At 38.0% G+C, this 23,841-nt stretch overlaps 1 pseudogene; it reads left to right on the top strand.

Moving 5' to 3' along the window:
- The first annotated feature begins 20,612 nt into the window (after nt 1-20,612).
- On the top strand, nt 20,613-20,735 carry LOC132421363 (small nucleolar RNA SNORA70; annotated as a pseudogene).
- Nucleotides 20,736-23,841: the final 3,106 nt, after the last annotated feature.

Below are 23,841 nucleotides of genomic sequence, written 5' to 3'. Positions count from 1 at the left end.
TGTTGATGGACACTTAGATTGCTTCCATATCTTGGCTATTGTAAGTAATGCTGCAATGAACATAGAGGTACATACATCTTTCAAATTAGTGATTTCATTTTCTTCAGATAAATATCCAGAAATAAAACTGCTGGATCATATGGTATTTCTGATTTTATTTTTTTGAAGAACCTCCATATTGTTTTCCATAGTCGCTGGACCAATTTAGATTCCCACCAGCAGTGGAGGAGGATTCCTTTTCTCCACATCGTCACCAACAGTTGTTACTTTTCTTTCAAATAATAGCCATTCTTACAGGTGAGAGATGTCTTGTGGGTTTTTGTTTACATGTCCTTGATGACTATTGAGGTTGAATGCCTTTTCATGTGCCTGTCAGCCATCTGTATATCTTCTTTGGAAAAATGTCTATTCAGATGCTCTGCCCATTTTATATTAGGTTGGGTTTTTTTTAATATTGAGTTGTATGAGTTCTTTATATAATTAAGATATAAATCTCTTCTTGGATGTATGGTTTACAAATATCTTCTCCCCTTCAGGAGGTTCCCTTTTTACTTTATTGGTGGTCTCCTTCGTTGTACAAAAGGGTTTTGTTTTGTTTTGTTGTTTTTTTAATTTGTTTTATATAGTCCCATTTGTTTATTTTTGCTTTTGTTTCCCTTGTCTGAGAAGAAATATCTTTAAAAAAACACTGCTAAGATTAATGTCAAGGAGCATACTACCTATTAGACCAAGTAAGAAAGGGTCCAATTTCATTCTTTTGCATGTAGCTGTCTATTTTCTCAACACCATTTATTGAAGAGACTGTTTTTCCCCCACTGCATATTCTTGCTCCTTTTTTGTAAATTAAGTGACCATATAAACATGAGTTTATTTCTTGGCTCTCTGTTCTGTTTCACTGATCTGTTTTTGTGCCAGTACCATACTGTTTTGAATACTGTAGATTTGTGGTATAGTTTCAAGTCTGTAAATATGATACCTCCAGCTTTGTTCTTCTTTGTCAAGATTGCTTTTGTTACTCGGGGTCTTCCATGGTTCCATACAAATTTTAGGATTATTTGTTCTAGTTATGTTTAAAATGCCACTGGTGTTTTGATAGAGATTGCATTGAATCTGTACATCACTTTGGGCAGTATGGACATTTTAACAATATTATTCTTCCATTCTATGAGCACAGTATATCCTATTTATTTGTGTCATCTTCAATTTTTTCTTCAATGTCTTCTAGTTTTCAGAGTACATGTCTTTCACCACATTGGTTAAATTTATTCCAGGGTATTTTATTCTTTATGATGCCATTGTAAATGGGATTGTTTTCTTCATTTTAATTTCTGATGGTTCTTAATTAGTGTCTAGAAATACAACAGATTTCTACATATTAATTTTGTATCCTGAAACTTTGCTAAATTACTTGATTAATTCTAACACTTTTTTGGTGGCCTCTTTAGGGTTTTTCTATATATAGTATCATGTCATCTGCAAGTAGTAACAGTTTTATTTGGATGCCTTTTATTTCTTTTTCTTGTCTGATTTCTGTGGATAAGACTTAAAATACTATGTTTTGTTCCCTTTATCACTTTAAATATATCATGTAACTCCCTTCTGGCCTGCAAAGTTTCTCCTGAAAAATCAGCTGATAGCCGTATGGGGGTTCCGTTCCGTGTGACTCTGTTTTTCTCTTGCTTCTTTTTATATTCTGTCTTCGTCCTTTTGCCATTTTAATTATGATATGTCTTGGTGTAGATGTCTTTGGGTTCATCTTATCTGGGACTTTATGTGCTTCCTATACTTGGATGTCTGTTACCTTCCCCAGATTAGGGAAGTTTTCAGCCATTATTTCTCTAAATATGTTTTCTGTCCCTTCATCTCTCTCTGCTCTTTACGGGATCCTTATAATGCAAGCATTAGTATACTTGATGTTGTCCCTGAGGTCCCTTAAGCTCTCCTTAATTTTTAAAATTATTTCTTCTTTTTGTTCTTCTGACTGGGTGATTTTCACTATTCCATCTTCCATCACTTATCTGCTTTTCTGCATCATCTAATCTGCTGTTGATTCCCTCTAGTATATTTTTCATTTCAGTTATTGTAATCTTCAGCTCTGATTGGTTCTTTCTATATATTCTAAGTCTTTTGTGAAGTTCTCACTGAGTTCTTCCATTCTTCTTCCAAGTTCAGCGAGCATCCTTATGACCATTTCTTTGAACACTTTAACAGGTAAATACTTGTCTTCATTTTGTTAGGGGTTTTTTTCTGGAGTTTTATTTTGATTTTTCATTTAGAACATACTCCTGTCACCTCATTTTGTTTGACATTTGGTGTTTGTTTCTATGAATTAAACAATATAGCTACCTCTCCTAGTCTTGAAGGAGTGGCCTTGTGTGGGAGCATCATCTGTGTAGACTGCTTGTGCCCAGCAGCTTTGGCAGGATGGCTGGAGCTGGAGTGGGTGCAGGTCAAGGATAATCCCAGGGTGTGTGGTGCCACGGCTGCCTTGGCAAGGCAGCTGGAGCTGGAGCAGGCATATGCCAGTGCCAGTCCCTGGAAAGAGCCACATTGAGGTTGCCTTGGTGGGGTGACTGGAGGTGGAGTGGATCCAGGACTGAGGCAGTCCCTGGGAACCAAGACACCAAGGCTTCCTTGGCAGGACAGCTGCAGCTGGAGCAGGCACAGGCCAGGGGTAGTCTCGGGGAGGGCCACATTGAGGTCACCTTGGTGGGACAGTTGGCAGTGGAACAGGCACAGGCCTGGGGCAGTCCTAGGGAGCACTACACCAAGGCTGCCTTGGCAGGAAAGCTGGAGCTAGAGTGGACACAGGCCAGGAGGAGTCCTGGGGGGATTCAAACAATGGTGTTCTCAGGTACCTCCAACCCCAGAGAGGACTCCAGCAGTTCCCCACTAGTTTGGCAGAAGCTCTAAATTTAGCAAATGGATTTATTTTCTGTATGGTCTAGGTTTCCTTTAAACTGCTGGGTTTTTGCTGTGTCTCAGGGCTCCGGTCCCTCAGTAATATCCATCTCTCTTGTGGGTCACAACTTCAGGAGTGGGGTTCCATGGACACTGTTTCTCCATCTTTCCTACCCATTTTTATATGGTCCTTCTATGTAAAGAAGAAGTTCAATAAGCCCTCAGGTCTTCTTCAGGAGGAATTGCTCCATATGTAGGTGTAGATTCAGTGTTGTCTGTGAGAGGAGGTGGGCTCAGGGTCTTCCTAAGCTACCATCTTGGACCCTTTCCTGAGTCACTTTTTATATCTAACATCTCTGCTTAACAAGTTTGATCTTGCCTCTGGCTTTTTAAGTGTATGAAATATAGTTATAACAACTATTTTAATAGTCATCTACTAATTCTATAGTGTCATTTGGGAATCCATTTTGATTGATTAAATATCCTCCTCATTATGGGATATATTTTCTTTTCATCATTGGTAATTTTTTATTGGAAGCCAGATATTACGAATTTTACGCTATAATGTACTGGATATTTTGTATTCCTATAAATATTCATGAACTTTGTTCTGGGATGTAATTCAGCTATTTGGAAATAAAGTGATCTTGAGACATTTTTTAAAACCTCTGTTAGGTGAGACCAGAACTGCATTTATTCTAGGGTTACTTTTCCGCCCACTGAGGTGAGACTCTTCTTTGAACTCTGACTGATGCCCTGCAGGGTGTGAAATACTCTCATTTTGACTTTTGGGAACAGACACTATCTCCATCCCTTTGTGAACTTCAAGCATTATTGCCTCTATTACTTTTAGGTTGTTATTTGCTCAGACTGGGGTGGTTTTCTAACAAGTATGTGATGATCAGTACTCAAGTGAAGTCTTGAAGTAGACTTTCTGCAGATTTATGGTGTTCTCTCTGTGTGTAACTGCCTCTTCTCCAATAACCTTTCCTATGAACTCTGGTTGTCCTGACCTCCCCAGATTTCCAGCTTTGTCTCCTAAACTCAGGGCTACATCTGGGTTCTGAATGAATCCTGTGCCTTGGCCTAGAAACTTTATCTAGGCAGTAAGACGGCAGCAATATCAGATCTCACCACGTTTGTTTTCTGTTTCTTTTTGGGATCATGGGTTTTTTTTTCTGTTTTCTGATATCCAGTGTCTTGAGAGTTGTTTCATTCATTTGTCCTGCTTTTTAGTTGTCAAGGCAATAGGGTAAATCCAGTCCTTGTTACTTCATCTTGGTTGGAGGTAGAAGTTCTCCTGTGCCACTTTATGCAAAGGTTTTATAAATATTGCCTGGAAAAAGCTTATTTTGTTTAGCAGCTTGCTCTACACAGATTTCTGATAAGCATTTAATACTTCTGTGGATGCATATGACTCCATTTCCATTCAGCGTCTTATAGGTTTTCCTGGCATCCAAAGCCCTCGATGGGTTTGTGCAAATAGGAGTGATTCTTCGATGGAAGAGAAAACTGAGGCCTAGAGAGTCCAACTGACTCACTCCAAAATTCACAATAACTTCAAGAACTGAGACTAGAACCTAGAAATCCAGAATCAGATTCCTGTCTTTGTACTACATCAGCCTGCTGTACTGGTGTTTTAAGAAGAGTCATACTGCAGGTTATTTAGGGAATTTTTAAAATTTCATTCTTTACTTCTTTAGAATATAAAACTTCTGTAGGTGAGATTGAATCCTTAAGTGGAGTCACTTGCTCCCATTCTATGGAGTCATTCGTTTCAGTCTATTCTATCCGGTCATTCATTCATTTACTCAAGAAATATATATGAAGCACCCATTATATGCAAAGATTTGAGAAACTGACAGGCCTGACACAATTTGGAGAAAAATTTATGTCTGTTTATCCATCCTGTTTTTCTCTCCCTATTGTCACATTGATGTCTAGAAATAGTTGAAATCTGGATCTTAGCTAAGGCTCCTTTGAAATAATTTTATGCCTTCTTTTTTTTTTTAATGTAAGGAAATGAACTTCAGTCTGGCATAAGGAAAGATATGACACCTTAAAAATATGACACTCCTATGGAGACTATGGAAGTATGAGGATGATTTAGCTTCTACCTTCCCTTGAAGGGATGTAAAGCAGAAGGACAAGCAAGTCCTTTTCACACCTTAGATTCTATTTCTGTCCACTTTGTAATCTATTTTTATGGCTACAATCCAGTTTCGTCTCCGTAGGTTGTATTTAATAGTATCTTGGCTTTGAGTCAGGCAGAATAGAAGAGGCTTGCTGTAGGGTGAGTTCACCTGGCCAAACACAGACTCCTATGCCACTTAAGAGGTTGTAAGAAAGGGCTATCTCACTTTGGTATTGAATATGTTGGGTGCACACATACACACACACACAGAGTAAATTCTATCTCCAATTGGAGCTCTGGGGCATGTAAACAGCCATAAGAGAATCTCCTAGGCTTACAGGGTGGGCAGTGCTACCTCTCTCCTATGTATTAGAAGAAGTGGCAGATGGCAGCTTTCTTGCCTAATAATCACCAGATGGCATGTAGCTATGCCCTGTGGTACAGCAAGGAAGAAACTGGGTTGATCATGTATTTTCTACACTTAAGCTCTTCTTACTTGATTGAAATCTGCTTATGCTATTAGTTATATGTCTATGTAAGAAGAACTTAAAGAATGTGACCAGAGCTTTACTGTGGCTGCAGAAAGCACTTATCTTAATTTCATGAAGTTTTAGCATATTATACCAGCTAATAATTTTCCAGTCTGCTAAGCAGCTCATAGATTTCTGTTCACTTATATTCTGAGTCATGATATCTGTTTGTACCATGCTGTGATCCATTCTAAAACCTTTTGCCCAGATGTTTTCAGGAATGATAAAATGTCTAGAGAACTTAAGTTTAATATTTTGACTAGCAGAATTTTTATTGTAAAATTTCAAAATAAATGTTTCTAAAAACTTTATACCCACAACACACATATACATACTCGATTTTATGGAACGGTACACTAAACATAAATTGTCTTTTCGTGTTAGAGACATCAGTTATGGTACAAGTACAGTTGATGTGGAAACATATGAGACTAAAAGCAGAATGAACTTTAGTCCTAGAGACACTCCTAGAATAAAAGTTCGTGACAATTTTAAAAAGAAGCTGTAATAGATATCTTTTTAATTAACAGATTGTAATGACTCAGGGGGAATGAAAATCCTAGTATTATAATCAAAACCAAGTTATAACAACATTAATCTAACATGTTTCAGTGGGTTCCTTAAATTATTGGGATCCTGAATGGTAATTAGGTATTAAGATGCGTATTTTCTTGTTTGCATTTGGCTGTTAGGTTTATCTTTCTTGAATTAAATATACAGTAACTTTAATGTATAGAGGTGATATATGGTATATTGAGAAGCTTCTCTGTCACTGGCAACAGCTTCTAAATTGCTTTCCCGTAGAGACTGACCTTTTATTTTGTGGTTCCATTTACTGCTTTTGCCTCACAGGCTGACCTCAGCCTTTTCTTCTGGCTTTTAATGCATAACGATTTTTTTAACATCTTTATTGGAGTATAATTGCTTTACAGTGGTGTGTTAGTTTCTGCTGTATAACAAACTGAATCAGCTGTATGTTTACATATATCTCCATATCTCCTTCCTCTTGTGTCTCCCTCCTATCCTCCCTATCCCACCCTTCTAGGTGAACACAAAGCACCGAGCTGATCTCCCTGTGCCATGCAGCTGCTTCCCACTAGCTATTTCACATTTGGTAGTGTATATATGTCCATGCCACTCTCTCACTTCGTCCCAGCTTACCCTTCCCCCTCCCCATGTCCTCAAGTCCATTCGCTACGTCTGCGTCTTTATTCCTGTCCTGCTCCTAGATTCTTCAGAACCATTTTTTTTTTAGATTCTGTATATATGTGTTAGCACACGGTATTTGTTTTTCTCTTTCTGACTTACTTCACTCTTCATGACAGACTCTAGGTCCATCCATCTCACTACAAATAACTCAATTTAATCTCTTTTTATGGCTGAGTAATATTCCATTGTATATATGTGCCACATCTTCTTTATCCATTCATCTGTCGATGTACACTTAGGTTGCTTCCATGTCCTGGCTACTGTAAATAGTGCTGCAATGAACATTGTGGTACATGACTCTTTTCGAATTATGGTTTTCTCTGGGTATATGCCCAGTAGTGGGATTGCTGGGTCATATGGTAATTCTATTTTTCATTTTTTAAGGAATCACCATACTGTTCTCCATAGTGGCTGTATCAATTTACATTCCCACCAACAGTTTAAGAGGGTTCCCTTTTCTCCACAGCCTCTCCAGCATTTATTGTTCGTAGATTTTTTGATGATGGCCAGAGAAAGCATATTTTAGAAATGTGATAGATATTAACAGTTTGTCTTTCAAAAGGGTTGTATCATTCTCTATAATGCATTTCATTACATCCTTGTCAGCCCTGTATATTTTCAACAGTTTTGAGCTTTGCCAGTATGATAGATGAAAAATAGTCTGACAGATTTTGGTTACTTCATTTCTCATAAATTAGAAGAAGCAATAGGAGGATTTGTTACTCTGGACCTGTTTCTGATCAACAGAGAAAAACTGGTTAAAACTGACAGGAATATTGTGAGAAAATAACCCTCTAACCTTGAGATTTATGATGATAAAGAAATGAGACATTAGGTACAGTCAAGCATGTGCCCCAGGGTTTCGGAACCAAATTTCAAGAGGGTTCAAAGAAAATTCCTGGATGTCCTACAAGAAACTCTAAAATGAATGGGTGGTGAATGGGTTCCATTTCATACTCTAACGCCAATCAATTGTCTACCTGGAGCCCAGTAATGAGAGGGACTATGAGGGAGCATACAGCTCAGTGATTTTAAAAAAAAAAAGACCAACTAGTGATGCCTGCAGTGACTCCCATATGGGAGAGTGGTAGTGCTGAAACCATGTAACTCACATTGGGACTTGAACCCATGGTCTTTTAATTGACATCACACACCTGGTCTCAGGACTTAATGAAGTTCAGGTTCATGATGTCTCATGGCAGGAAGAATTCAGTGAGAGACAAAGTAATAGGTAAGAAGTGGATTTATTTATAGAGAAACACACTCCACGGAGTGTGGGCCATCTAGAAGGCTAGAGGCCCCAAAAATATGGTGTCGTTTCTTTCTATGGGCTGGGTAATTTCATAGGCTAATGAGTGGGAGGATTATTACAATTATTTTGGGGAAGGGGTGGGGATTTCCAGGAAGTGGGCCACCACACACTTTTTAACCTTTTATGGTTGGCCTGAGAACTGTCATGGCACTGGTGGGTGTGTCATTTAGATGCTAATGTATTACAATGAGCGTATAATGAGGATCAGTGTCTACTGGAAGTGGAATCTTCCGCCATCTTTGATCTAGTTAGTTCTAACCAGTTTTTGTCATATCCTATGGCTATGTTATTCTTTTAAAAGTTGTGCCCTGCCCCTTTCCCTCCTGTTTCAGTATGTGTACCCCATGTCTTCCATCCTAAACTAAAATAGCCACTGCCGTTTTTAAGGATGAAGCAATACTCTAGGAAGTAAAACTCTATTTAATTGTGGAGTAGAAACAAATATTTCAATGCATCTACACTTGGGTTCAGGTTTCGGGTTTTTGTTTTTGTTTTGTAATATTTATAGCAGTGGTTTTCAACAGGGAGAAATTTTACCCCCCAGGAGACATTTGACAATGTTCTGGAGACATTATTGGTTAACACAGGCGTTGCTGCTGGCATCTATTGAATAAAGGCCATAGATGCTGCTAAACATCCTATAATGCATAGGACAGCTGCTACAACAAAGAATTATCTGGCTCAAATGTCAATTGTGTCACTGTGGAGAAACCCTCGTCTATAAAAGGAGGAAGAGGTACTTAATTAGGGAATAAGTTAGAGCCACACACTTGGAAAAATAGCGTCAGCAAAACTGGCCAAGAATCAGATGCAGCTTGTGAACAGTGCTTTAAAAAAAAGTTTTTTGAGTTTTGTTGTTTGGGGTTTTTTTTCCCTTAGTTGCCGATGAGAAACTAAGCGAGGATGGAGTAGAATCACTAATTAGGGAAGATGATTCAAAACACAGAGAGCCATGCAATTGAATTCTTATTTTGCAAACCATCTCACAAGGGAGAACGATTTCCAAACCAGAAAGGATAAAACAAGTACTGAGTGGGAAGAACTAAGTCCAACATTAAAGAGAGTTAATGTTCTGCCCAGCTATTTAAATGAATCCAACCGTTCAAATCCAGATGAATTACCTTCAGGGCATTTAAAGTGCTTATACCATCAATGATTTGAGAAGTCATGAAGAATGAAAAAGGCTCCTAAAGGGAGAGAGAGGAAATGTTGTACCAGTTTTCCAAGAGGGACAGGGACAAGGGGAGAGAAAATTTTGGTTTCCAGAAATTATAGACCAGCAAATTGGGTGTCATTGTTTAGCAAATATTCATTTAGAAATTAAAGACTGCATTAGACACCACAACTGGTCATTTATTCATTCGGTCAGTCAGTCAGTCAGTCATTCATTTACTTAGCAAACACTTTTTTAATGCCTACAAATCACAATGTACTTCTAGGTCCCATATTATTGCAAATCAACATTACTTCTATTGTTATACAGGCCGTAGTTAATCAATATACATCCATCTTTAGAAGGAGAAATATGGATAAAATAGGTAAGGGAGGGCTCCCCTGGTGGCGCAGTGGTTGAGAGTCCGCCTGCCGATGCAGAGGATGCGGGTTCGTGCCCCGGTCTGGGAAGATCCCACATGCCGCAGAGCGGCTGGGCCCGTGAGCCATGGCCACTGAGCCTGCGCGTCCGGAGCCTGTGCTCCGCAACGGGAGAGGCCACAACAGTGAGAGGCCCGCGTACCGCAAAAAAAAAAAAAAAATAGGTAAGGGAAATTCACTGCCAGTTGAAGCTACGGATTATTGTCAAATTAGAACAATGGTTCCCAGCATTGTTGCTGATCAAAATCACAACCCTAGGTAGTGCTTTAAAGATGCATGATTCATGAAAACAGAATACATGAAAACAGAATGTCCAAAATCGGGCCTAGGAATTATTTTTAAGTTTCCCAAATCACTGGTATAGCTGATGCAAAGATATGCATTCATGAAACAGTGCTCTGAAATACAGCGCTTAGTGGTATGTCCCAGGGCTCAGATGGTGACCCCCTCTGTTTATTAGCAGCATGGATGAAGACACAGAAATCATAATTATTATATCTGCCAATGGCACCAAGTTGACAGTGTTAATCTATGTACTGGAAAGCAAAATCAGGGTTCAAAAAGATGGACCCTGGAAAAAAAAGGGGAAAACAAACAAGCTGAACCTTAAACAGCCAAACTTAACGTTCTACATCTTGGTTCAAAAAAATTTTTTTGAAAAATATAGGTAACATGTAACTTGAAATAATGAATTAAGGAGGGGGAAACTACCTCCAAGGAGTTTAGGTAATGAGTAGCTCCATATAAGTCAACAGTATGACATGAATGAATGCTAAAAGCCAGTGAAGTATTTGGTTGCATTTATAACCATCCTTGTTTCTTGCCAAAGATAGATAATAGTCACATTGGGGTTTTCTGCTCAGGCTTCACAGGGGGTATACATCCAGACAGAGCAAGGTTTCTCAGCTGGCACTACTGACTTTTTGGTCTGGATACTTCTGCGTCATAGGGCGCTGGCTTGTGCACTGTAGGATGTTTACCAGCATCCCTGGTCTCTACTCACTAGATGCCCCAAGTATCTGCCCCCAGTCATGACAACCAAAAATGCCTGCAAACATTGCCAGGTGTCCCCAGGGAGGCAAAACTGCCCCCAGTTGAGAAGCACTGAGTTAGAGGTGCCTCCGCAGACAGCTGCCCTCACTTTCAAAGGGTACTTGCGTGTGGTGGCTTAGAGTGTGGAGTAAAGAACTTAAATTCATTCCTAACTCTGACAATTATCTGTGTGGACCTCTGTATGTTGATCTCCTCATCTGTAAAGTAGGGATTTAAAAATATCAGAAGAACTTAACTTACTGGATTGTTCAAAGGATTTAATGAGTTAATATATGTGCTAGCACATGGTTGATGTTACAGAATCATTAGCTATTACTATTAATGGACTTAATCAGTCCACCAGCTTCCTGATGGAAGCCTCAGAAGACATCCCCCAATCCTCCCTTTCCTTTTCCCACCCCCTCACCTTCTCCAGACCAGCACAGTCCTTCCTTAGAATCCTGACTGCCAGCCCGAACAGCAAAGGAAGGAGAGAGGAGCAGACAGAGAAGGAAAAAAGGGAGAAGACAGGGAGGAAAATTAACAATGAAAGCCAATCCTCAGCTTCCCTCAGACCCCGGAAGGAGAGGTTTTGGGTTAAGAGAAGTGAAACGTTTCAGAACAAAAATAAAACTGTCACACTGAGCTTTAGAACACCTTCACATAAATGAATAGGTGTAGCACAACCTGGAAAAAGATGTCAAAATCGGAGGGAAACAGCCAGAAGTTCTGGCTGAAGTTGTTGGCCAACTTTGGCTGTGAGCCAGTTTATGCCATAGAACAGTTCCCCACTGTCTCCTGAGCCTGGCATGGGGCCTAGCACATAGTAGGCATTCAAAAAACACTTGATGGATAAATGAATGAATAGTTTATGAGAACTGTCACACAGCTACTCTGTTGAGAGAATGGGGGTTGGAGGTGACCTACCTATTCATAGATCTGGCCATTAATACCAGTGAAGGAGGACCTTTAAAACATTTTTTTCCTTAAGTTCCCCAATCAAATCTCTACATAATTTTTGCAAGAGTTCCAACAAAGGGTTGAAAGGTATAACTGCGTCAACTTGCTGTACAGCAGAAATTAACACAACGTTGTAAATCAACTATACTTCAATAAATTTTTTTTTAAAAAGACAGAGGACCTTTTCATGAAGTCTGTTTTGTTTTCCAACTACCCATCAGCATTTGGGGACTGATCTAGGCTTCTCTGGGTATTTCTCAAAAATCATGGTTATAATCCCAAAGAATCTTTTCCTCCCAATTTTTACCTTCCTTCTCCTCTCTTTTCCTCAAATTTTTGTCCCTTCTTATGCCAATCTAAGTGAGAAAATATACCTGTGAAGTGGTAAAGTCATTTGTGTTCCTTGAAGGTGAGTAGGAGGGGTGGTAGCTGGGTGGGGAAAGTGGGGTACAGGAAGGCATAGTGCCACCTTATGTCAGTGCAGCATTTCGGGGGGGAAATTTCAGGCATCACTAAAATGTGGGGGAGAGGGGAGTGGTTAGACCAGGAAGTCTCTATAAACCTTTCAGTCCTCACATTCAGTAAAGCTGAGCAAGAGATGGAACAATATTGTAACAAGGTTGAGTTTTTCCTTGGGCTTGCAACTGGTTCTATGTGCTAGACATGAATATATGTGTCCCCACCCCACGTGCCCCTTCCAGCTGTCCACTCCTGCAGGGTCTGCTTCAGTTGCAGAGAGCCTCCTTGCCCAAGGTCATGCCACTCTGGGGACAGCCTGCTTCCAGTGACTGAGCAAGGAGGAGTATAAAGGCACAGTCATTGTGTTCTGAAGCAAAACACCCTAACAAGCAAGTCTTGCCGCATAGCTGTCTGCCCCAGGTTAGTCAAGTCTTTGTCAGGCCTGCATCACAGTTCAATTTCTCCCTCTACCCAATCCTGGTTTTCCCCATCCCTTCACAGGAGTTGAGCTCTAATAAACATCTGTCACCTCAAACTCTGCTGAAAGTGTCTGCTTCTGGGGAACCCAACCTACGGCAATTTAGTTGATGATCCCAAAGAATGAATTCCTAAATTATTTGGAATAAGTAAATGGCCTCCCAAGAGAAGTTGTTTTTTTGTTTGTTTGTTTGTTTGTTTTTGTGTTACGCAGGCCTCTCACTGTTGCGGCCTCTCCCGTTGCAGAGCACAGGCTCCGGACGCGCACGCTCAGCGGCCATGGCTCATGGGCCCAGCCGCTCCGCGGCATGTGGGATCCTCCCGGACCGGGGCACGAACCCGTGTCCCCTGCATCGGCAGGCAGACTCTCAACCACTGCGCCACCAGGGAAGCCCCCAAGAGGAGTTTTTGAAGAAAAAACAAATGCTCACTGGGAGAGGTAAACCCCATTATGTCAGTTTGGGATTGGGGGGGAATTGCTCCAATACTTTATGCATTTTCATTTTTTAAGGAAGTGATCGTGATCCTTTGTTAGGGCAAAGGACACACTTTGAGGCAGAAAAGGAATTGGTGATTCAGAGATTTAAAAAGCTAAACGTGCCCAGAGTTTTTTGTCTTTTTGATGCTGGAAAACAATGGTACGTGGTAGAGTGAAGAACGAGAAAAGTCAATGCAAATCAGCTGGCTCGTGCAAATTGAAGACGGATCTGCCTGAATCTTGTCAAGAAACAAGGTGAAGCTGCCATTGCTGCCATTGAGATGGCAGCTCAAGGAAATAGAAAGCCTGTTTCCAAGGCAATATATAAGAGCCCATGAGTGGTCTTTACTGCCTCTTTTCTACAGGAAAATCCGCAATGAGAACAGGACAACAAAACTGAAATTTCTGAATTCGTTTCCCAAAATCCACCAAGTTGTCCTAGGTCCCACCCCCGAAAAATTCTCCTCAGAGAGAACCCCTTATAAATATCATGACCTTAATGACAGTGAATTCTGATTTGTTGAAGTAGAAATAAAGCAGGAATTAAAGAGAACTTTGTATTGCACATAATGATAAGCCTCATCTGAAATACACATTTATGTGGTTATTTGGTTATTCGTTTAAATACCCGTTAGAAAGTTTTATTAAATGTAGATGGAGCTATTGTTTATGGTTGATTAATAACAATATTTATGGCTGTTTTTCTAAAATGATGGTTAGGAATTCCATTCTAAACCAGAGTTACAATTTGTAGCAGACAGTGTCAGACCCTCACCTACACTTGCAGAGAACCAAGTGCCTCAGAATTTACTTTCCCTGGGAGCAGCTCTTGAGAGTTACTGACAAATGTTGAGGATAAAAGTCCAGCTCTCTTGCCCTTAGCTTAACCTCCAGAGTTCCCCTGCAGGATCAGGCTGAAACTTCCCCCGTGGCACTCTACCTGAAACTGTTCCCTTAATTGCCTCTTGTCCTTTCCCTGTCCTTTTTTCCCCCACTCCATATATTTGAGAAAACATGGATAATAAAGGAAACAGAACTAAGAAAAATGCTGTAATATTAAATCTAATTACAAACATGGATATGAACTCATGACTTTTTAAAATATATTCCTATCTCTGTCCACTGAAAAGAGTCAAAACACAATCATAGTTCAGTAGAAATGAAGATATCTAGCCCCTAGATCTTGGCTTCTAATTTTCCACTAGTACATATACTAAGGTTCTTTGTGAAAATCAGTTGATTTTAGGTCTTGGGAAGGAAATGTACAAGATTAGCCTAGGGCATCTCATTATGTTAAAAAGCAAGGAAGCACTTGAAGACTAAGAGGCCCAGAGCCAGCTTGAAGGGTCTTCCACTGGCCTTTGAAACAAATGTTAGCATCAAAAAGAATAATGATGGTAATGAATATAATGTTCTGAGTAAACAGCTGTCCATGAATGAAACTCAAGAAAGAGAGACAAAAGAAGAGGAGAAAAAAAAAGTTCTTATTTCATAATAAATGTAAAAGTAGTAATGGAAATTAGAAAATCACCACATTGCTACCCCTACTGTAAAAATTGATTTAGGCAAGGATCCTCAATGGACAATAAAACCACTGAGTGAAAAAATGTCCCATGGTACAAAGTCTCTCCCCATAGATTACTTGCAAATTGCAAATCAAAATATATATATACCTTTACAATAGAGCATAAGTAGTTACCTTAACCAAATAGTCCACCTTGAGTTTCTAACAGCAGGACAACCTAACCTTGCATGTGTCATGTGATGCAATTAAAAATATACAATACATGTGAAATATTCTTTCCAAAAAAGTTCAACTGGAATCTAATCAAGCCTCCAGACCTACCTTACAATTTACAGACAGTATAGGAAATAGCAGTCCAATCAATAACATCATAAACAAGCAATCAAAAAATCCAAAATTTGGGACATTTTACATGACAGCTGGCTTGGACTCTTCATAAATCAATGCCGCCAAAACAACAACAACAACAAGAGGGCAGGGGGATGGTCTCAATTAAGAGATCTTAAATATCCATAACAACCAAATGCAATGTGTGAATCTTGACTACATCCTCATTCAAAAGATAAACATTTAAATGACATTCTTGTGACAATTGGAGAAATTGGACTGGATACTAAATATTGGACAGGACATCAAATATTATGGAATAGAATGTTATAAGATGTGACTGGATATAAACATTATAAAACTATTTGTAATTTAGATAACAGTATTGTGTATATGCAGGCGAATAATCCTATTATTAAAGTGATGCATGCTAATGTATAGAGGAGCAAGTTATATCTGCTTCTCACTTTCAAACGGTTCTACCAAAACTTAGATATAGAAAGGGATAAAGAAAATATGGTAAAATGTTAACAATTGTTGAATATAGTTGTAGGGTATATAGATATTAACTGTACTCTTCTTTAAACTTTTCTGGTTCTTAAAATTTTTCAGTGGAAAAGAAATCATAGGGCTCCATGACAGTAATGAGTCCTTGTCAAGAAGTAATATCAACAATTTCCAGTTGGCCATTTTCCTCCCTTTAGTTTTTATAGAGGTATACTATGCCACTGATAACTAAGAGAATTTACATTTGTAAGGATACATGCTTTAGGCTTAACTGTGAAGATTTTAGAAAAACTTTATTTTCTCAAGTGGTCCCCAAAGTCATATCATTCAATAAACATATGGCTTCCTTTAAACTTGAGCCATTTTCAGATATTCCTTTATTCACTGAATTGGCTCAAGCATGTGTTAAAGTTTGAGTCATCATTTGCCTTTCACGAGTATCAAATGAGGTATTGGATTGCATGTCTGAGCAATCTGCAGTTTCTATAAATACTTGATAAGATCTACTTTCTCTATTTAAAATGGAAAATCATTTGGACTCTGCTATAAGAGAAAATATTATGTTCAAGTGAGAAACATCTTCCCTGCTTATTCAGTTGTCTGTATTCTACTATTCTTAACATTAAATGAATTCATATAAAGCAAAGGACCCTGAGTATTCCAACTTCACATCTTACCCATAAAGACACAGACCTGCAGAGCTTATATGATTTATACAGGGTCATACAGTCATTAACTAGTGGTAAATCAGAACTGGATCCAAGGTTTTTGACTACTAGTTAAGATATAAATATTCCTACACAATATTGCTCTACTGCTTATTTACTGTGTGATTTGGGGCAAGTTGCTTAACCTCTTGAAGGAGGGATAAAGATGGCAGAGTAGGAATATCCTGAGCTCACCTCCTTCCATGGATACACCAAAACTACAACTCTAATATGCTGTTGATTCCTTCTAGTGTATCTTTCATTTAACTTATTGTATTCTTCAGCTCTGATCTATTCTTCTTATATTTTCTCTCTCTTTGTTGAAGTCTTACTGTGTTCCTACATTCTTCTCCAAATATGGTGAGCATATTTATGACCATTCCCTTGAACTCTTTATCAGGCAAATACTTATCTCCATTTCACTAGGGTTTTGTGTGTGTGTGTGTGCGTGTGCGTGTGTGTGTGTTTTCAATCTTGTTCTTTCATTTGGAACATATTCTGCTGTCTCCTCCTTTTGTTTGACTTTCTGTGCTTGTTTATGAATTAGGCAAAACAGTTATTTTTCCCATTCCCATTCCCTGAGAACAACTTGAAGACTTGCAGAAAAGTTTTCTACAGTTAAGGATATAAAGAAAAAACAACATTGACATAGGTAGGAAAGGCAGAGGCACAACTGAGTCAGAACCCATACATCTAGCACAGTAACCTATAAGTAGGAGGGGATATCACACATGCAGAGGTCCTCTCTAAGGAGCAAGGGGTTCAAGCCATACATCAGGCACTCCAGCCCTGGAAACCAGCATTGTGAAGATGAGCCCCCATATCTGGTTTTGAAAAAGAACAGGTCTTATGTCCCAGAGAGCAGGAGAGTTTCAGGAAACTGAGACTCCTCTCCTAAAGGACTCAAGCACAGACTCACTCACTCTGAGTCCCAGAACAGAGGTAGCAGTTAAAAGTAAATGGCAACCTGCCTTGGCTGCTGGAATATGCCCCTAGCATACGCCCACTCCAGCTTCAGCCACTCTGCCAAGGTGACCCAGCTCAGTCTAGTATGATCTGGGACACCACCCCCCCAGGCCACATCCACTACAGCTCCAGCCATACTGCCAAGGTGGCCCCAGCCTGGCATGCCCCAGGACACCCCCAGCCTATGCCTGCTCCAGCCCCTGCCTGCCTGCCAAAGCCACCCAGCAATCACAGTGCACATAGGGGACACTCCTACACAAGGCCATAACTTCAAGAATGGGAAAAATAACCGTTTTACCTAATTCATAGAAACAAGCACAGAAAGAAACAAAAGCAGGATACAGCAGAATATGTTCCAAATGAAAGAACATGATTAAAAACTCATAGACACACACACCCCCCAAAAAAAAAAAAATGGAGATAAGTATTTGCCTGATAAAGAGTTCAAAGGAATGGTCATAAATATGCTCACCAAACATGGAGAAGAATGTAGGAACACAGTGAGACTTTAACAAAGAGAAAATATAGAAGAAGAACAAATCAGGGATGAAGGGCTGAAGAATACAATAACTTAAATGAAAAATACACTAGAAGGAATCAACATCTGTATTGTCTAATATTTCTGTATTAGACAATACAGAAAAACACATAAGTTATCTGGAAGACAAAATAATGGAAATCACCTAATCAGAACAGCAGAACCAAAAAAAAACTAAAGAAAATGAGCATAATTTAAGGGACCTCTGGGACAACATCAAGCACAATAACATTCTCTTTATAGGGGTCCCAGAAGGAGAAGAGAGAGAGAAAAGGGCAGAAAACTTATCTGAATAAATAATGGCTGGAAACTGCCCTAACCTGGGGAAGGAAACAGATATCCAGGAAAAAAAGTACAGAAAGTCCCAAACAAGATGAACCCAAAGAGATACACACCAAGATATATCATAAGTAAAATGGCAAAGGATTAAAGATAAAGACAGAATTTTAAAGGCAGCAAGAGAAAAACGATTAGTCACATACATGGGAACTCCTATAAGGCTATCACATGATTTTTCAGCAGAAACTTTGCAGGCCAGAGAGAGAGAGGCATGATATATTTAAAGTGCTGAAAGGAAAAAACTTCAAACCAAGAATACTCTACCTGGCAAGAATATCATTCGGAATTGAAGGAGATATAAAAAGCTTCCCAGATAAGCAAAAACTAAAAGTGTTCATCACCACTAAACCAGCCTTACAAGAAATGTTAAAGGGTCTTCTTTAAGCAGAAAAGAAAATCCCATAACTAGAAATAAGAAAATACATGAAACAAAAAATTTCACTGGTAAAGGCAAATATATAATAAAGGCAGAGGATTAGCTTCTTAAAAGGCTAGCATGAAGGTTAAAAGACAAAAGTCATAAAATCAACTATATAACTACGATAAGTAGTTAGGGAATACACAAAGATGTATCCAAAAAAATATGTAAAATATGACATCAAAAACATAAAATGTGTGGTGGGGGGGACAAAGTAAAACTGCTTTTAGAATGTGTTCGAATATAAGCAAATATCAGAATAATATAAACTACTATATATATCAATAGCTATGAACTTCATGGTTACTGCAAACTAAAAACCTATAATGGATACACAGAAAATAAAAAGAAACCCAAAGATAACACTAAAAATAATTATCAAGCCACAAGAAAAGAGACTAAAAGCGGACAAAAGGAACAGAGAAGAACTACAGAAACAACCAGAAAACAATTAATAAAATGGCAATAAGTATATATCTATCAATCATCACTTTCAATGTAAATGTACTAAATGCTCTAATCAAAACACATAGTATGGCTAAATGGATTTAAAAAAATGACCTATATATGTTGCCTGCAAGAGACTCCCTGCAGAACTGACACACAGAGACTGAAGGTAAAAGATATGGAAAAAGATATTCCATGTAAATAGAAATGAAAAGAAAGATAGGGTATCAATATTCATATCTGACAAAGCAGACTTTGAGACAAAGACTACAACAAAAAACGAAGAAGGGCATTACATAATGATAAAGAGGTCAATCAAACAAGATAATACAACATTTGTAAACATTTATGCACCCAACATAGGAGCACCTAATAATATAAAGCAAATATTAACAGAAACAGAAGGAGAAATAGACAGCAATACAATAATAGTAAGGGTTGTAATACCTCACTTATATCAATGGATATATTCATTAAGACAGAAAACCAGTAAGGAAACTCTGGCCTTAAACAACACATTACACCAGATAAACTTAATACATATACAGAACATTACACCCAATGGCAAAAGAATGCACATTCTTTTCAAGTGCACATGGAACATTCTCCATGGTAGATCACATATTAGGCCACAAAACAAGTCTCAATAAATTTAAGAAGACTGAAATCATATCAGGCATCTTTTCCAACCACAACAGTACAAAACTAGAAATCAGCTACAAGAAAAAAAACACAGACACGTGGATACCAAAAAACATGCTATTAAACAATCAGTGGGTCAATGAAAAAATCAAAGAGAAAATCAAAAACTGCTGTGAAAATGAAAATGGAAAAACAACTCCCCAAAATCTATGAAATGCAGCAAAAGCAGTTTTAAGAAGGAAGTTCATAGCAATACATACCGACCTCATGAAACAAGAAAAACCTAAAATAAATAATCTAAATGTGCATTTAAAGTAACTAGAAAAAGAAGAACAAGCAATGCCCAAAGTTAGTAGAATGAAAGAAATGATAAAAATCTGAGTAGAAATAAATGAAATAGAGACTAAAAAAAAATAGAAAAGATCAATGGAAATGAGTTAGTTCCATGAAAAGACAGACAAAACTGACAAACCTTTAGGCAAATGTACCAAGAAAAAAGAGAGCCCACATAAATAAAATAAGAAATGAAAGAGGACAAACTACAATCAATATCACAGAAATACAAAGGATCGTAAGAGAATACAATGAACAATTATATGCCAACAAATCTGACAATCTAGAAGAAATGGATAAATTCCTAGAAACATACAATCTCACAAGACAGAATCAAGAAGAAATATACAATATGAACAGACCAATTACTGGGCTTGAAATTGGTCATTAATTTTAAAATCTCCCATCAAACAAAAGTCCAGGACCAGACAGCTACACAGGGGAATTCTACACAACATTTAAAGAAGAGTTAATGCCTATCCTTCTCAAACTATTTCAAAAAAACGGAAGACGAAGGAATGCTTTCAAACTGATTCTACAAGGTCAGCATCACCCTGATACCAAAACCAGACAACAACAATATTAAAAAAAAAAAGAAAATTACAGACCAATATCCCTGATGAATACAGTTGTAAAAATCCTCAACAAAATACTAGCAAACTGAATTCAACAGTACATTAAAAGGATCATACACCAGAACCAAGTGGGATTTATCTCAGGAATGCAAGGATGGTTCAAAACCTGCAAATTAGTCAATGTGATATATCACATTAACAAATTGAAGAATAAATATCATATAACCTAGGGACCCAGTATGCAATGGCTGCAAACAGCAGCCTCCTCAGTAATGTATGCAGCCTGTTGCTTGCATGGGTGGCCCTAAGGGACCTTGGAGATAGCCCTTTCCAGTGGACATTTAGTCTGACATGATTTCCCCAATCTAGGCTCCAGACAGGTATGCAGGGTGCCTTTGAAAAGCCCCATGAAAAGTGGCCAAGGTCCCCATTGGCCAAGTCATCATGTTCATCCACATCAAGCTGCAGAACAAAGAGCATATGATTGAGGCCCTATGCATGACCAAGTTCAAGTTCCCTTGCCACCAAAAGATCCACATCTCTAAGAAGTGGACATTTACTAAATTTAATGTGGATGTATTCGAAAACATGGTGGCAGAAAAGTGGATCAGCTGAGATGGCTGTGGGGTCAAATACATCTCTAATCATGAGCCCCTCAGCAAATGGTGGGACCTGCATTCATGAGTACCTTGGCACTGTCCCCTCCTTACTCGTGCCCACCAATAAATCCTACTTTCATGTAAAAAAAAAAATATATATATATATATAATCATCTCAACTGATGCAGAAAAGAAGCTTTTGACAAAATCCTACATCCATTTATGATAAAAACTCTCCAGAAAGTGAGTATAGAGGGAACATACCTCAACATAAAAAAGGCCATATATGACAACCTACAGCCAACATCATACTCAACAGTGAAAAGCTGAAAGCATTTCCTCTAAGATCAGGAATAAGACAAGGATGTTCGTTCTTGTCATTTTTATTTAACATAGTATTGAAAGTCCTAGCCACAGCAATGAGACAAGAAAAAGAGATCAAATAAATCAAATTGGAAAGGAAGAAATAAAACTGTCAATTTTTTCAGATGACATGATACTCTATATAGAAAATCCTAAAGACAACTTCAAAAACCTATTAGAACTAATAAATTAACTTAGTAAAGTTGCAGGATAGAAAGTTAATATATAGAAATCCTCTATGTTTTTGCACACTGGCAACAAACTACCAGGAAGAGAAAGTTAAAAAACAATACTATTTACAATGGCACCAAAAAGAGTAAAATACCTAGGAATAAATCTAACCAAGGGGATAAAATACCTGTACTTGGAAAACTGTAAGACACTGATGAAAGAAATTGAAGGAAAAACAAACAAATGGAAAGATATATCATAGTCATGGATTGGAAGAAGGAATATTGTTAAAATGACCGTATGACCCAAGGCAATCTACAGATTCAATGAATTCCACATCAAAATACCAATGGCATTTTTTCAGAACTAAAACAAATAACTCTAAAATTTGTATGGAAATACAAAAGATCCAAAATAGCCAAAACAGTCTTGAGAAAGAAGAACAAAAATGAAAGAAACACACTCCCTGATTTCAAACTATACTCCAAAGCTACAGTAATCAAAACCATATGGTACTGGCACAAAACAAGCATATATATCATGGGAACATAATAGAGAGCCCAGAAATGAACACACACTTACATGATCAATTAATCTATGACAAAGGAGGCAAGAATATACAATGGGGAAAAGACAGCCTCATATATAAATGGTGTTGGGAAAACTGGACAGCTACATGCAAAAGAATCAAATGGGACTACTCTCACATCATCTATAAAAATTAACTCAAAATGGATTAAAGACTTACATGTAAGACCTAAAACCATAAAACTCCTAGAATAACACATAAGCAGTACACTCTTTAACACTGGTCTTAGCAACGTACTTTTTTTTTTTTTTTTTGCTTCTGTCTCCTCAAGCAAGGAAAACAAAAGCAAAAGTAAGCAAATGGGACTAAATCAAACTAAAGAGCTTTTGCATAGTGAAGGAAACTATCAACAAAATGAAAAGGAGACCTACTGAATTGAAGATATTGGCAAACAATACATCTGATATGGGGTTAATATACAAAATATACGAAGAACTCACACAATTTAACATCAAAAATACAAAAAAAAATCAATACAAAATTGGCAGAGGACCTGAATAGACATTTTTCCAAAGAAGACATACAGATAGCCAACCAGCACATGAAAAGGTGCTCAACACCACTAATTATTAGAGAAATGCAAATCAAAACCACAATGAGATATCACCTTACACCTGTCAGAATGGCTATTACCCAAAAGTCAACAAATAACAAATGTTGGTGAGGATGTGGAAAAAAGGCGAGCCCTTGTTCACTAGGAATGTAAATGGTGTAGCCACTACAGAAAACAGTTTGGAAGTTCCTCATGAAATTAAAAGGTAGAACTACCATATTCCACTACTGGGTATTTTTCCAAAGAAAACAAGAACACTAATTTGAAAATATAGATGCATCCCTATGTACACAATAGCCAAGATATGGAAGTAACCTAGTAGATAAAGAAGATGTGGTATATATGCACAATGGAATATTACTCAGCCATAAAAAATGAAATCTTGCCATTTGTGACAACATAGATGGACCTAGAAGTATTATGCTGAGTGAAACAAGTCTGACAAAGAAAGATAAGTACCATATGAGTTCACTCATATATGGAATCTAAAAAACAAAAATGAACAAATAAAACAAAACAGAAATAGAGCCATAGATACAGAGAACAAACAAGTTGTTGCCAGACGGGAGGGGAGAGGGGAGGCGGGAGTCAAAAGGTGAGGGAGATTAAGAGGTACAAACTTCCAGGTACAAAATAAATGAGTCATGGGGATGAAATGTACAGCACAGGGAATATAGTCAATAATAATATAATATATTTGTGTGGTGACAGATGGTAACTAGACTTATTGTGTGATCAATTTTTAATGAATAGAAATATGAAATCACTATACTGTGCACCAGGAACTAACACAGTGTTGTAGGTCAACTATACTTCAAAAAACAAACAAACTCAGAAAAAAAGACATCAGATTTGTGGTTACCAGAGGTGACAGGTGGCGGGAAGGAGGATTGGATGAAGGTGGTCAAAAGGTACAAACTTCCAGTTATAAGGCTAATAAATACTAGGGATGCAACGTACAGCATGATTAATATAATTAACACTGCTGTATGTTATACATGAATGTTGTTAAGAGAATAAATCCTAGGCATTCTCATCACAAGGAAAAAAGTTTTGTTTTTCTTTTATTTTGTATCTATATGAGATCATGAGTGCTCACTAAATTTATTATGGTAATCATTTAATGATGTATGTAAGTCAAATCATTATGCTGGACA

This window comes from Delphinus delphis, chromosome 2, assembly GCF_949987515.2.
Source record: "Delphinus delphis chromosome 2, mDelDel1.2, whole genome shotgun sequence".
NCBI lineage: Eukaryota > Metazoa > Chordata > Mammalia > Artiodactyla > Delphinidae > Delphinus > Delphinus delphis.
The sequence above is the reverse complement of the archived record's forward strand: the minus strand, read 5'-3'. Positions and strand labels throughout refer to the sequence as shown.